This window comes from Nycticebus coucang, chromosome 10 (assembly GCF_027406575.1).
Source record: "Nycticebus coucang isolate mNycCou1 chromosome 10, mNycCou1.pri, whole genome shotgun sequence".
Taxonomy (NCBI): domain Eukaryota; kingdom Metazoa; phylum Chordata; class Mammalia; order Primates; family Lorisidae; genus Nycticebus; species Nycticebus coucang.
Genome location: NC_069789.1, coordinates 84,148,229 through 84,164,929, shown reverse-complemented (window position 1 = coordinate 84,164,929; position 16,701 = coordinate 84,148,229). Strand labels below are relative to the sequence as shown.

General features: G+C 41.5%; 1 non-coding gene across 1 annotated transcript; it reads left to right on the top strand.

The window, feature by feature from the left end:
• The first annotated feature begins 13,630 nt into the window (after positions 1 to 13,630).
• On the top strand, positions 13,631 to 13,737 carry LOC128597894 (U6 spliceosomal RNA). The gene has a single exon (XR_008383447.1). It is a non-coding gene; the product is annotated as a U6 spliceosomal RNA (small nuclear RNA).
• Positions 13,738 to 16,701: the final 2,964 nt, after the last annotated feature.

Genomic DNA, 16,701 nt, shown 5'->3' with positions numbered 1-16,701 from the left:
TGGATAATGAAAGAATAACATTAAATCCAATAATGATTTTTTAAAAGAAAAACTCTTAGCCACAGTGGAAATGACTGGCTAATGGCCATATCTGCATTTCCAGCAACATCTACTGCCTTGTGGCTCTTTTTAAAATGTCAGCAAGCCTCTCAGATTTCTGACTCCAAGAATGAGTCAAGAGGCGAAGGTTTGGTGCAGAGCGGCCTCTTGACTCCCACAAAGCCACCACCTGGAGCCAGTTTTGAAGATATGGAGCTTGCCGCCTCAGCCAGGGGCTGGCTGCCAAGACTTTGGCTCCTTCCTTCAGGTGATCTAGGGGGCAGGCCAGACACAGTGCATCCTGTGCCACTCAGCAGTTCCAATTATTAGGAGGGCAGGTGCCAGGAAAAAATGGTGTCCGTGCCAGAGACAATTAGCCTGGCTCAGGCTGTGTACGCTGCCAATGCCAGTCCTGGGATTGTTACTCTTGTGACAATCTTAGAAGTGAAGGTCTGGGCATAATGCAAGTTTCCTATAGGAGCAAAGCACCCTGTGGAAGATCCCGACAAAGGACCCTTTAAATGCCATCTACCTGGCTGCCTTGCCTGCAAACTTGCCCTCCCTGCAACCACCTTTGCTGCCAAGCTCTGGAGAAACAGCATATCATTCAAGAAGAAGAATGACTCCATGCTTCCCTATCAGCCCTGGGTTGGCAGAGGTGGCCCCACCTTCTCCTATCTTCACATCCCCCAAGCGACTGATGCTCTTGAATCAGAGTGAATGGTGAGGCAGATGGATGCTGCAATGACTTCTGACCACACCAAGGTCCAACAAGCAGAGGTGCCTCACACACCCGCTCAATGAAATAAAGGAGTGTGATACTCTTGCAGTGTTATCTCAGCAGCAGGCCAATAGGATGTAAATTCCCTGATTGTAAATTCCATCAGTGTCTTGGTGGTCCTGAATAAGGCTGTCTGGGTGTGAATCCCAGTTTCACCACCTGCTGCTGGGTGAACTTGGACAAGTGATTCTTCATCTCCTTTTCTTCTTCTGTAAAGTAGGGATAATAATAGAGCCTCCTACCTCACAGTTTTTATAAGGGTAGGATTAGATTTAAAAGCTACAAAGTATTTGGCATATAGTAAATGCTCAATAAAAGTTAATAACATTTCCCTGGGAATAGCATAAATTGCCTAGGAAATTTTCAGCACAAGTCATCTGTAAGGGATTGATTGAATACTACTGTGAAATCTACAGCTTCTTGACTCTTTATCCAGTGCCCCCATTGAGCCATGTGATCAGAGAAAATAGACACACTGTAACACAACTACACAGGAGTAATGAATGTGTTAAGATGAAAACATCGGAATTAGAAACGTTAAGGTGTCTCACTCAGTAAGGTGCCAGCCCCATATACTGAGGGTGGCGGGTTCAAACCCGGCCCCGGCCAAACTGCAACAAAAATAGCTGGGTGTTGTGGTGGGCACCTGTAGTCCCAGCTACTTGGGAGGCTGAGGCAAGAGAATCACTTAAGCCCAGGAGTTGGAGGTAGCTGTGAGCTGTGTGATGCCATGGCACTCTACCTAGGGCCATAAAGTGAAACTCTGTCTCTACAAAAAAAAAAACACAAACAAACAAACAAACAAAAAGAAACGTTAAGAAAGTACGGCCCAGTGCTTCTCACACTGGAATGATTACAGCCTTAGAGACAGTGCAGGGTGCCACAGGATACGCATCAATTTCCTTTTCAAAGCAAGTTTAAATAATACTTTAAAACAAGGACAAATATTTTGGAGTGAAATCCAAATTTGCATTAATTGTTAAGACAAAGCATGGCACTTCAAAGAAATTTCATATTTGTAACAGGACAGATACATGCAGACATGTGCACAGGTGTGCACACACACACATCTTGCACCCCCTGAAGTCACTCCCTGCCATTGGTGGAAGTCTGAGAGACACATTCTGAATAAGAGCAGACATTCAGACTCACAGAACCAATGAGCTGGAAAGAATCTGTGGAAAGTAGCCATCCCTGCAGGTGAAGTGATGTGTAAGCCAGAAGGAGTCAACCCACAGCCCCGACTCACATAGAGCCCTTTAATTTACAGACCCATTGCACTTTGAGCTCTCTACCGCTGCATGAGAATTCTCTATTATACATGTATAAAAGCATTCTGGAGTCCAGTGACCCTCTCAGTTTATCTGAAACAGTAGTGTTTGTTCTTCTGGGAAGGCAGGTGCTCAACTTCTCTGTAGAAACACATCCTGGTCCCTTTGAGTCCGGCTGCCCTTGCTGACATATAACACACATACACGTCTCAGACTGTGCCACTTAACAGCCTGGTCCCCCAGGCACATGGCCCTGGTCTTGTCTATGACTCCTCATAAAATGTCTCTCTCCCAGGGGGGTGGAGACAAGATGGCTGACTGAAGCCAGCTTTCCAGAGAGGCTCCCATCCAGAAGGAGAGTTAAAGGACAGAAATTTAGCAAGTAACCTGGTGGATTAGAGCTGCACCGAGAGGTGGAAGAACACACATCAACCCTGCTGAGGCAAGCTGCAACCACAAGGATACAAACAAAAGGTACAAAATCCATCACCAAGCAGACAGGAGTCCCCTACCCCATGAGAACAGCTCGGAGTGCCACCCAAACAAACGAGCAGAGTTCAAAGGTCCTCCAACTACACTCCACAGGAGAGACCCTCTAAAAACTGGACTTACCTCCCATACTAGGGTGCCACGGCATTCTCCTGCCAGGCATGAAACTGTATAAAACTGAATATATTCTCTACCTGCAATTCTGAGCTCCCAGCACTCCCCTCCACTCTCACTCTACGGTCTGGAGGCCTGTCCCCCAGGAGTCCAGATTCTTGGGTGAATTCTCGAGGGGTGTGGAGAGAGCCTAAACTGCAGCTGGTCAGTGCTAACTCTGCAGCACGGGAGTGAGGAGAGGACGGTGGGCTGAGAGGGAACCACATCAGAGTGGCGGTGCCCCAAGGTGCAGAACAGCAGCCATCTTTTGGCAATAATAGGGCTCACACCCGGATATTCCAAAGCCACATCCTCTGTCTCCCTGGGCAACCACAGGAGGCCGGGCATCTACTCAGGTGGCAACCACCACGGAACAGCTCTGGGACTGAAACGCAGGCCCCAGGAGTAAAAGGTTTGCCTGAGAAGGTACCAGCCTGGGTGGAGCACAGGGACTACAAATGCACGCAGAGAGCCAGGAAGTTCCCAGGGCGGGGCTGACCCAGAGGACCGCTTTACTGAGTCTAAGACACACCTGGCCCTAAGGGGATCATCAGCCTACAGACAAAGGAAGACAGGAGGCTAGAACTGCCAGGTAACTGAATACAAACCTGCAGGAGCAAAAACAGGGTCTGAAGTGCAGGCTCTCAGAACTCAAAACAGCTTCTCTTCTACAAGGGAATTTAGCAGGGACAGAAACAAATTCCCACAAAGTTGTTCTGTTCTGTCAGTAACATGAATCTCAGTAACATGAATCTGTTCACTGAGTGAACACCCTCCAGCCCCCATCAAGTGCCCAAGGTTGTCAGGCCTCACCTCCCCCTGCTAGATAGAGGCAGAGTGCAGTGGCCTAGCTGAGCAGAAATAGATTTCCTTGTGATTCAGGCAGGTGCAAACCCCTGGAGTATCTGTTCACTTCAGGGAACTGGGTCAAAGCCCTGCGGGACTATCAGTGACTGGGTGTGACAGAGGTGCAAGGTGGGGAAGGAGGCATCAACATTCCCAGACTGATCTATTTGCTGGGTGGGTCATCCTGACTCCACAGAGCACCGGACCAAGCCATATCTGAGTAGTCACCAGACCCCTGCGATCCAGTTGCCAGAGACCTTTTAAACTCTCCCGCCTGAGACAGGTGCTGACTGAGACAATTGATTTGGACTTTTTGAACTGACATAATTGCCCGAGGACTATTCAGGTGGTGCCCTGGGTGTGTGGTGGTAGGAAAGTTTCATTTTCCTTTTCCAATTGTTGCCTATGAGAGGCGGGGTGACTTAATTGCTGGTATTTCTCCACAGCTGAGACTTCAAGCCAGGGTAACTGTTTCACTAGGGTTGAACAGAGACCTACTGAAAACAAGACAGAACCACTTAGCCCCACCACACGAAACAGGTCCCCAGTTTCTCAGGCCATAGCACTGTACGGGTCCTTGACAAAGCTCCAGGGAAAAAAATCAAACGGTCTAGAACAATCATGGGGCGGAATCAGCAGAAAAACTCTGATAACATGAATAACCAGAATAGATCAACCCCCCCAAGAAAAGATATGGCAGATGTAACTTAAGATCCCATTCATAAACAGCTGGCCGAGGTGTCAGAAATCGAATTTAGAATTTGGATTGCAAACAAGATTAATAGAATAGAGGAAAATTTGGAATTAGAAATTCGAGGAGCAATTCAAAAGTCGGAATTAGAAATTCGAGGAGCAATTCAAAAGTTGTCTCAAGAATTTAAAGACAAAACCACCAAAGCTTTTGATGCACTGAAGCAAGAATTTGCAGCCCTCAAAGATCTGAAAAATACAGTAGAATCCCTCAGTAACAGAGTGGAGCAAGCAGAAGAAAGGATTTCTGACACTGAAGACAAAGCCTTTGAACACTCCCAACCTCTCAAAGAGGAAGAGAAATGGAGAGCAAAAACGGATCATTCTCTCAGAGAGCTCTGGAATAATTCAAAGAAGGCTAATATCCGCCTCATTGGAATCCCTGAAAGCGATGAAGTGGCTTTGCAAGGCACAGAGGCCCTTCTCCATGAAATTATAAAACAGAATTTTCCAGACATGCCAAGAGATTCTGAACTTCAGATAGCAGGCAGTTTCAGAACCCCAGCAAGACTCAACCCGAATAAGACATCCCTTAGGCATATCATAATTAACTTCACTAAAGTTAATATGAAGGAGAAAATTCTGAAAGCTGCCAGATGAAAGAAAACCATTACCTACAAGGGGAAAAATATTAGAATAACTGCAGATCTCTCTGCTGAAACCTTTCAAGCTAGAAGAGGATGGTCATCTACTTTTAATCTCCTAAAGCAAAATAACTTTCAACCCCAGATCCTGTATCCAGCTAAACTGAGTTTCATTTATGATGGAGAAATTAAATACTTTAATGACATTCATATGTTGAAGAAATTTGCCATACCCAAACCAGCTCTTCAGGATACTCTCAGACCTATCCTCCGTAATGACCAGCCCAATCCTCTACCACAAAAGTAAACTCACTCAGAAACTTTTGATCAAACTCCAACTTCCACAGTGGCAAAAGGATTAAAAATGTCCACTGAACTTTCAAAAAACTCGATACCCAAAATTTTACCAGACTTATCAATATTCTCCATTAATGTGAACGGCTTAAACTGTCCTCTAAAGAGGCACAGGTTAGCTGACTGGATACAAAAACTCAGGCCAGATATTTGCTGCATACAAGAGTCACATCTTACCTTAAAAGATAAATATAGACTCAGGCTGAAAGGATGGTCATCCATATTTCAGGCAAATGGTAATCAGAAAAAAGCAGGTGTTGCAATTTTATTTGCAGATACAATAGGCTTTAAACCAACAAAAGTAAGGAAGGATTAGAATGGTCACTTCATATTTGTTAAGGGTAATACTCAATATAATGAGATTTCAATTATTAATATCTATGCACCCAACCAGAATGCACCTCAATTTATAAGAGAAACTCTAACAGACATGAGCAAGTTGATTTCCTCCAGCTCCATAATAGTTGGAGATTTCAACACTCCTTTTAGATCCTCCAATAAGAAGCTGAGCAAAGAAATTTTAGATTTAAACCTAACCATCCAACATTTGGATTTAGCAGACATCCACAGAACATTTCATCTCAACAAATCTGAATACACATACTTCTCATCAGCCCACGGAACATACTCCAAAATCAATCACATCTTAGGTCACAAGTCTAACCTCAGTAAATTTAAAGGAATAGAAATTATTCTTTGCATCTTCTCTGACCACCATGGAATAAAAGTTGAACTCAGTAACAACAGGAATCTGCATACTCATACAAAAACATGGAAGTTAAATAACCTTGTGCTGAATGATAGCTGGGTCAGAGATGAGATTAAGAAAGAAATTGCCAAGTTTTTGGAATAAAACTACAATGAAGACACGAACTATCAGAACCTCTGGGATAAGTCCTAAGACGGAAATTTATAGCACTGCAAGCCTTCCTCAAGAGAACAGAAAGAGAGGAAGTTAACAACTTAATAGGACATCTCAATCAACTGGAAAAGGAAGAACATTCCAACCCCAAACCAAGTAGAAGAATAGAAATAACCAAAATTGGAGCAGAATTAAAGGAAATTGAAAACAAAAGAATTATACAATTTTGATCAATAAATCAAAAAGTTGGTTTTTTTAAAAGGTCAATAAAATAGATAAACCTTTGGCCAGCCTAACCAGGAAAATAAGAGTAAAATCTCGAATCTCATCAATCAGAAACGACAAAGATGAAATAACAACAGACTCCTCAGAAATTCAACAAATCCTTAATGAATATTACAAGAAACTTTATTCTCAGAAATATGAAAATCTTGACCAATTGACCAATACTTGGAAGCACATCACCTTCCAAAACTTAGCCAGAATCAAATAGAAATGTTGAACAGGCCTATATCAAGTTCTGAAATAGCATCAATCATATAAAATCTCCCTAAAAAGAAAAGCCCGGGACCAGATGGCTTCATGTCAGAATTCTACCAAACCTTTAAAGAGGAACTAGTACCTATATTACTCAACCTGTTCCAATATGTGGAAAAAGAAGGAAGACTACCCAACACGTTCTATGAAACAAACATCACCCTGATCCCCAAACCAGGAAAAGATCCAACAAAAAAGAAGACTGAAACTGGACCCACACCTTTCACCATTAACTAAGATAGACTTTCACTGGATTAAAGATTTAAACTAAAGACATTAAACTATAAAAATACTAGAAGAGAGTGCAGGGAAAACCCTTGAAGAAATCGGTCTGGGTGAGTATCTTATGAGGAGGACCCCCCAGGCAATTGAAGCAGCTTCAAAAATACACTACTGGGACCTGATCAAACTAAAAAGCTTCTGCACAGCCAAGAACACAGTAAGCAAAGCAAACAAACAGCCCGCAGAATGGGAAAAGATATTTGCAGATTATGTCTCCGACAAAGGTTTAATAACCAGAATCCACAGAGAACTCAAACGTATAAGCAAGAAAAGAACAAGTGATTCCATCGCGGGCTGGGCAAGGGACTTGAAGAGAAACTTCTCTGAAGAAGACAGGCGCACAGCCTACAGACATATGAAAAAATGCTCATCATCTTTAATCATCAGAGAAATGCAAATCAAAACTACTTTGAGATATCATCTAACTCCAGTAAGATGAGCCCATATAGCAAAATCCCAAGACCAGAGATGTTGGCGTGGATGTGGAGAAAATGGAACACTTCTACACTGCTGGTGAGAATGCAAATTAATACATTCCTTTTGGAAAGATGTTTGGATCTAAAAATACATCTGCCATTCAATCCTATAATTCCTCTACTAGCATATACTCAGAAGACCAAAAATCACATCATAACAAAGATATTTGTACCAGAATGTTTATTGTAGCTCAATTCATAATTGCTAATTCATGGGAAAAGCCCAGGTGCCCATCGATCCATGAATTGATTAATAAATTGTGGTATATGTACACCATGGAATATTATGCAGCCTTAAAGAAAGATAGAGACTTTACCTCTTTCATGTTTACCTGGATGGAGCTGGAACATATTCTTCTTAGTATAAATATCTCAAGAATGAGGGGGAAAGTATCCAATGCACTCAGCCCTACCTTGAAACTAATTTAACCCAGTTATAACCTAAGAATAGGGGGATGGGGGAAAGGGAGGGGAGTGATGGGGGAAGTGGGCGGATGGGGGGTGATTGGTGAGATTACACCTGTGGTGCATCTTACAAGGGTATATGTGAAACTTAGTAAATGTAGAATGTAAATGTCTTAACACAATAACTAAGAAAATTCCAGGAAGGCTATGTTAACCAGTATGATGAAAATGGGTCAAACGGTCTATAAAACCAGTGTATGGTGCCCCATGATCGCATTAATGTACACAGCTATGATTTAATAATAAAAATAAAATAAAATGTCTCTCCCTTCATCACTTTGGGAAGTAGCAAAGGCCCAGAGGAAAGAAGATAAGAATTGAAAATGGAATTTACTTTAAACTACACCCTTCCCTAGCTATATGCCTTTGTAAAAATCACTCAAGCCTCTGTTTTCTCATCTCTAAAATGACATCTAAAAAGTGCCTCAGGGCTGGCCCTGGTGGCTCACACCTTCAAACCAGCATTTTGGGAGACTCAGCCAGGAGGATCATTTGAGGCTAGAAGCTGGAGACCAGCCTGAACAGTATGGTGAGACCTCATCTATACAAAAAAAAAATGGAAAAAAAAGAAAATAGCCAGGTGTAGTTGTACACACCTGTAGTCCGAGCTATTCAGGAGGCTGAGGCAGGAGGATCCTGTGAGCCAGCAGTTCAAAGCTGCCGTGAGCTATGATTGCATCACTGCCTTCCAGGTCGGGTGACAGAGCAAGACCCTATCTGGAAAAAAAAAAAAAACTAACAAGGTAATAGGGCTGTGATGTGGATGAAATAATATAGGGAAAGCACCAAAGCAAGTCCCTGTTCAATATGGGAATGAGCCAACAATCTTTGCTTTGCTTTCTTCCAGGTTCCTTATATTCTGTTAAAGGCGTGACCAGATACATATCGGTAGAAAAGTAATGAATGTGGTACATTATGGTGGTCAAGAGCTCAAGCTTTGCAATCAGAATTGCATTTGCGTTCTAATGCCCCCCACTGATTAACTATGGGACTTCAAGCAAGGTATTTGACCTCTCAGGCTAAGTGCCCGCATTTGTTAAATGAGTGTATAATAATAGACACCTTTATAAGATTGTTGCAGAATAAATGAGACAATGTACTGTTCATGGCATGAGGAAAGTGCTAAATTAATATCTGATAGATAAATGGATGCATGATCAAAGAAATTTCATATTTGCAATAGTTCAGATGCACACTTTTCTGGGAAAAGCACTTAGCACAGTGTCCTACACATAGTAAGTGTTCAACAAATGGTGGTTGTCCATGTTTAAAAGAGCACAGCAGAAGAGTTACTTTCTAGGCTGTTTAAGATATATGTTCTTATTTAGCCTTTATCATAGCAGTTCATATTTAACTTCCATCTTAGCTGTTCTTTATTGTTGACTTATAATCTAATCTGAGGTTATTATTCTTAATTTTTAGAACAAATTTTGTCTTGCCCAGGCTGGTATTGAACTCTTGGCCTCAAGTGATCCTCCTACCACAGCCTCTCAAAGTGTTAGGATTACAGGTGTGAGCCACTGTGCCTGGTGTGTTTTAAATTTTTATTCTACCTTCTCTCTTATCATAACAATCCAGTGTTTCCATAGCTTGTCTTCCCCAGAGATGCCTATCCTTAGCTCATTATTTTCATGACCCAGTAAAGAATCTATCCATTTTAGAGGCAATAAAGATGAGAGCTGAAAAGACAGGAGATTTTGCTAAACTCACACACAACGTACTGATATCAGTCACTAAGTAGAGGAAAATCAATCACAGGACTTCTACTAATGCTTTTGCTCAGAAAAGCATACTGCTTAGTAAAAGCCATGCAATATATTTAACACAAAAGTTCAATTATTTAAAAATCCATTTCATGTGAATACAATGATTGTAATCTTCAAAGTTATCAGTCAGTAGAAGTAGGTTTGTTCAACATGATGACAGATAGATTAGATAGACATTCAATCGTAAAAATAAGAACTCAAAACTTAATTTCTGTCTTTCTTTTCTCCTTGTCTCATTGGTCACCCGATAAAGGTTCATACACCACATTTTGGGTTCTACCCTTCTGGCCACTGTTTTGGGTACAGAAATAGCCTGTGTATATGCACAATGTCAATATATACACGTGTTTTGATGGCACACACATCCCTTGTTCTCTCAGTCTGGAGGAAGTGGCTACAGTTCTAGCAAAGCTTACCAGGAGTGCTGTTCTACTGCTAAATTTAGCAATTTCCATAAGAGCCACTTAAGATGCTAAAAAACAAAGTTTAAACTTTAGTTTCTGGAGGACACTGAAGGGCAAGACAAGATGATAGAGAAGTTTGTTTTCTAAGCATACGTGTCTACCATCACCACAAGAGGGATGGCCAAAGTTCACTATTTGGGAGAAAATCCCATAAATGAATGTTATAGTTTCTCTGCACACTGAGTACATACTTCCTGCCCCCCACAACATGGCTTCTGTGATGTACCTTTTATACATCCTTGCTAGGAGTATTCCCTTTTACACTGAGGATACAATATTTGGTATGTCCCAGGTCATTATGACACTATGTCACCATGTCCTAGTGCTGGCCACATAAATTATACCACTAAATGATTCTGATTGGGGTATAATATCACTCATGGGAGAATAAAAAAAGTATTTCCCATCAAAAAAATAGTATTTTAGACATTATTAATTCATCTATTCATTGTAATAAAAGTGTTTTCTCCTATATGAACTGACTGTCCATAGATGGTCAAATAAAGCTATGAAGTCCCAAAACTATATGGAGGGAAGCCTGAACAGTTTGTGCTCCTGTTTAATAACCAAGAAACTGAGTACATCCTTCATTGTATTTATTGAGCATCTGCTTTATGAAAAGTGTAAGGACAGGCCAGTAAGAACCAAATTAAATGTATTGCAAAGGTGTCCAACCTTGTGAAAGAAGGCTTCCCAGCAGAAATGCAGTCTCAACTGAGACCTGAAAGGAGTCCTTTATCTTGGAAAGAGAGAACACATCCCGCAGAAGGATGGATGTGATAAAGACTCAGAGATGAAGGGAGGTCTGGTACATCCAGAGCATCATCACTGGCTTTTATGTTCAGTGTGGTTTGAGCCTCAAATACAAAGACAAGTGTTGAGACTGAAAACGGTACTCACTGCCTCACCCAGCCAAGAAGAGAAGGGTCCCTGCTTTCCCCAAAATCTAGGTTGTTTGTGCACACTTACGATGAATACCTGACATTTCTGCCTGCCCAGGAGCCTACCCTCTGGCTTCTGGCAATAAATCATCAATTTTTCTTTTATGAACTTCCCTGCCTCCTCTCACTTTCTTTTTTTTTTTTTTTTTTTTTTTTTTTTTTGGTTTTTGGCCGGGGCTAGGTTTGAACCTGCCACCTCTGGCATATGGGACTGGCACCCTACTCCTTGAGCCACAGGCGCCGCCCATCCTCTCACTTTCTATATCATGTGTGGATTTGATTTCATTCCTTGCCCTAAGAATTGGAACAAAATTTAGACCTGGGCAGTCAGAGTCTTGCAACTCTGTAGCTATGGTGATTAATTCGACAAGCAGTACATGTCCAGAGACCTTTTGAGAAGCATGAACCCAGCACTTATGCTCGAACTACTAGGAAAGTATGATGCTTCCCATTGGATTGACTGAGATAACAGAATGTCAACCTGGACCTGCAAGCAGCCATCTGTCCACCATTCACCCATTCAACAATCATTTAATTGCATAATTATATGTGATCTATGGTGTTGTAACCACTAGAAATACAGAAACAAAAGACATATTTCTATTTCTTGGGTTTTCATCAACAAATGGAGAGACAAATGAAGCAAATTTGTGACTTTAATAAAATGTGCTGTGTTAGGGTAGAGGTTACATACATTACTATATGTGCAGGGAAGAGCAGCCAACTCACAGAAACCGTAAGGTTAGGACAGGCCACAGTGAGCTGAGTTGTCTGCAGGACAATATATTGGTGGTGGCTCAGGCTGTGGATATGAGTCAGGAGTTTTCAGGAGAAATTGGCAGGGACACATATTTGCAGATCATGGTGTTAATTCATTTATATGCTGCTTCTTTCCATGTGTGCTTTGATTTAGACATTATCAGTACACAGTCATAATTAAAATCACGGATATGAATGAGATCATCAAAGAAGAGCACACCTCTGTGGAGAAAGAGAAGTCCATGAAGACAGAGAAGGCAAAGCCAGGACAAGATCAGGGCAACCAAAGGAGGAGAGAATGTCAAGAAAGAGGAAGAAGTAAAGGGAACAAATACGTGTAACAAGAGAGAAGCTATAGAAGAGCTGGAGCTGGGCAGCGGCTGTTGATCCAGCTACTTGGGAGGGTGGCTTGAGGCCAAACTGGGACATAGCATGACTCCATCTCTGGGGATGGAGAGGAGTTTTTTTTACATAATAATAAAAAAAAAAAAAGAACTTGAAAGTGTCCAGTGAATTCCACAGGGTTAGGGAAAGGGTCAGAAAGACAAAGGAGAGAACAGTAGCAGGAATTGTATTTGTTCATTGGCTGGTCAGCTGGTTGGCTGGTTGGCTAGTTGGTGCAAAATGAAAGAGACTAGAACCTGTTTTTACTTAGGGTGGCAAGCCAGTGTGAGGGAAAGCCTGAAGACACAGGGTGAATCAAGGAACTCAGGGATGAATGTGGTGGTCCCAGAGAAGGCTTTCGTCCCAGGTCAGGAAGTACACCTCTGCCTTTGGGAAGGGAGGGAGGGAGCCAGGGCTGTATAAATGTCCACGCAGATAATTTTGGGAGTCAGTGACTGGGGAGACGGTATTTACATTAATTATGCTTTCTAAAAATTGATTTTATTCATCATTCTACTAAGCATGTTATAAAACTACAATTTCCAATGTCAAAAATGACCGAGCTGGGCTGGGTGCAGTGGCTCACACCTGTAATCCTAGTGCTCTTGGAGGCTGAGGCAGGAGGACTGCCTGAGCTGAGGAGTTCAAGACCAGCCTGAGCAAGAGTGAGACCCCATCAGAAAATCTAGCCAGGTGTAGTGGTACATATCTATAGTCCCAGCTACTGGGGAGGGTTTGGCAAAAGGATTGCTCAAGCCCAAGAGTTTGAGGTTGCTGTGAGCTATGATGACCCAGCCCTCTACCCAGGGGGGCAGAATAAGATTGCATATCTAGGTTCAGCACCCGTAGCATAGTGGTTATGGTGCCAGCCACATACACCGAGGCTGGTGGGTTCGAACCCAGCCCGGGCCAGCTAAACAATAATGACCACTGCAACAAAAAAATAGCCGGGCATTATGGCAAGTGCCAGTAGACCAGCTACTTGGGAGGTTGAGGCAAAAGAATCACTTAACCCCCAGAGATTGAGGTTGCTATGAGCTGTGACACCACAGCACTCTACCAACGGTGACATAGTAGGACTGTGTCTCAAAAAAAAAAAAAAAATTGTGTATAAAAAAAATGACTGAGCTGATGGTAACAAGTGTCAGTCAGGAAGCTGAAGCTACAGCCACCAATGGTCAGTATTTTCTATGCTATTTGAAACCACAGTCTGGCTTATTTTTTGACTCAGTTAAATGTCTTTCTGCCTTAAGCTTGTGGATCACACCAATTTTAAGCAATTTCATTTTCCTTACTATCAGGCTTTAGTGCCTTTGCCCCTCAAAAGTCAGCAGCAGTTGTTCCAATTAGTAACAATTTGAAAACAGAAATCTAGACACTTAAGCTGAGTCTATGCAGAATTGCTACCTTGAAGACATATCCATCTTGTGCTCACTTTAGCAGCACAGGCACTAAAATCAAAATGATATAGAGAAGATTAGTATGGCCCCTGAGCAAGGAAGAAACACAAAGTCATGAACTATTCAATATTCTTTCTTTAAAAAAACATCTTTCTTGAAAGTAACCTTTCTTCCTACCAATATGACAAATGGGCCCATCTAGGAAGATCCTTCAAGTTTCTGTTACAGATATCACAATCTGACAAGGTCTGGTTGGTGACATGTGAGATCTATTTCATAAATAAAGCACCTGTCCCCAAGTTGGATGTGGAACAAATTCAATGTGAGAAGCTGTTCAGTACGAGGGAAACTCACACTAGGTGAGCAATCAATTACTGAAGTGGTTATCCACCCCAGTGCACTCGTTTTAGAGCACAAACGCTGAAGCCCAGAGTGCCATATGGTTCACTGGGATCAAAGCCAGGACCTGCATACAGGTCTCCCAACTCCCAGCCCAGAGTTCAATTCTTCTCTCATAACATCTTTTTCCTGTTGGGCTGCAGACTCCACAGGAGCAGGGCTTTCTTCCATCTTGTTCACTTAAGAATCCCCAACATACAGGTGGGAATCAAAAATATCTGCTTTCCAATAAGTTAACCACATTCAGGTTAAATCGCTATTGGTCATTTATGAAGTTTCATGCAGAGCTGAACATTAGAGTAAAAGGTCTCAACAGAAAGCAAAAAAAAAAATCACCAACCCATAAACACATGGGTCATGAACTCTGAAAATACTAGAAACTCTGGATATGACAACCAGGATAGAAGCTTTGGGAACAGCAGCCCCAAAGCTACCTCTCATAAAAGGATCCATGCCAGGGCTTCATTTGTCATGGCAGGCACCATGCCCCTAGTCATCTATACTGCTTGAGAACAAAAGTTTCCACATTGCCTGCAAGTCGGCTTTAACAAACTTGAGTCCTCCTTAAAATATTTAACAGGCTCTCTCCTCTCCCCCAAACACTGCAACTGCTAAGCCTCATTTCATCCTCCCATTATCAAACCTGCCCAGGATGTTTTTTGTAAATTGAAATCACTCCTTCTTTTGCACACAGCAATACATTCCATCCCCCAGGGGACAGCTCTGCCAGAGGTATGCAGGCATTCCACCGAGTCAGGGTTTGAAAGTGACATTTGCCACAGATGAAGTTAGTTTTTTTCAAACAAGACCCTGTGATGTTCTTCATTTTGCTGAAAACCATGTGCTGGCTTAATGCCTTTCTACCCTGAGAAAGACCAACTTCTTCCCAAACAAATCGGCTAAAAGAGTCTTTTGTGGAAATTGTATTCCTTCTTAGCGTTCTTCACTTTGGGTTTGGTTTGGGTTAATTGGCAAATGGTGAAAATAAGTACTTACATCTTTTGCCCCTAAATCAGGAGTTGCTGCTGCTGCTGCTGCTATTTCCCATGGTGACAGCCTGCTGTTACTCACAGCTGGCAGACACTGTAAACTGTGATGCCACGTCAGCCGCCCAGAACCTTTCTGTTTTAGTAACAGTTTCCCAACGGAATGACTTAGTATGTAGCTCCTGAGGCTGGAAACATGATCTGACCACCATATTGAGAAGGTCATTATCTGAAATTACAGAAAGAAACCGCACATACCCCTTCATTTACCTGAATGAGAATTCCAAGGAGAACCTCGCTGTCATATTGAATTTCTAAACAATCATGATAGCAAGTTAATAACTGACAAAAAAAATACCATCTGGATTAGAAATTGAAAAAGTAAAACTTAGGTACTCTTAGCATTACAAGTGTTTGTTCATCACAAACTCATCAGTTTGGAGTGGTAAAAACTGAAAAAGTGGATATTCACATAAAGGGAAATAGTTTAATACATAGAGATATTTATGCTGTGAAACATTTGGATATTAATAACAGATAATAAGTTAAAACTATACCATATGACTTGGAGAGGTCTCTATAGCATATTATTCAGTAAAAAGGAATAATATACCACATACCATTACGTATGCATACATAGAATTATATAAGATTATATATGGCTATTTATGTATCTATATAGATTAAAGTGTATAAAAGAGACGTACCTGGCACTTAATAATACTTGCTTTGGTATCAAGGGTAATGGGTAAAAGTAGAAGTAACTTTTTTTAAAAGGTTTTATAATTAAACAACATTTATTACATCCCATTCCTGTAAATCTGTCTGTATGAGCGGTGTGTGTGTGCTTAACAAGAAGTATGTGTAGGTTTATAAAAGTGGTAATTGGATATGTTAAAGTGGTGGGATTCCAGATGATTTTTATTTAACTATCTAACTCAATATATTTTTACGTATATTTCAATCTTTTTTCAATGCAAACATTTTATGTAATCAGAAGAAATACGAAAGCTGTTTTTATTATGTAAAAGTCATTGACAAGTGGTAACTTGCCTGAACTCTTACGCTTCTGAGCTCTCTGCTGAATCTTAAGTGGATTTGGGTTTTTTCCTCTCTCTGTTTCAGATACGCTCAATAATTCTAAGGATGTCTTGTGCTTATCTGGAAAAGGCAAGCCATGCCAAAAAGAAATGTAAAATCATTTTCTAGCCCAGACCTCACACAGCCCTTTTCTTCTTTGAGATGGTTGTCAGAGGCAGGTTGCATCTTTAAGCCCTTCTTTGCTGCATTCTACCGAGGGAGGGGCCCCAGAGCACATGCCCACACAGAGATGTTGCTGACAGTGCTGCTCGAGCCATACTGTCTCACGGGATGCCTCCACGGGTGACTAAGAAATTGTTTGAAAAAATGCCAATTGAGGAAAGGAAGAAGAGCCTTGGAATTGACTAACCAAGCCCTGCATTTTACCAACAAAGCCAGAAATGGAGAAATAAGCTCTTATTGATCAATAGCCCAATAACCAACACCTTTTACATAAGTAGAACACAAGAGGTCACTATGTTTTTCCTGGATACATTTTTTTTTTTTTTTTAATCAAAATGAAGTGAGATACATGAATGCAGTTGAATGTTAAATGATGTTAGTTATATACAATATTATAGCTAACAGGTATTTTTAACTGGGAATTACAGAATATTCAAGATGTCTAATCAC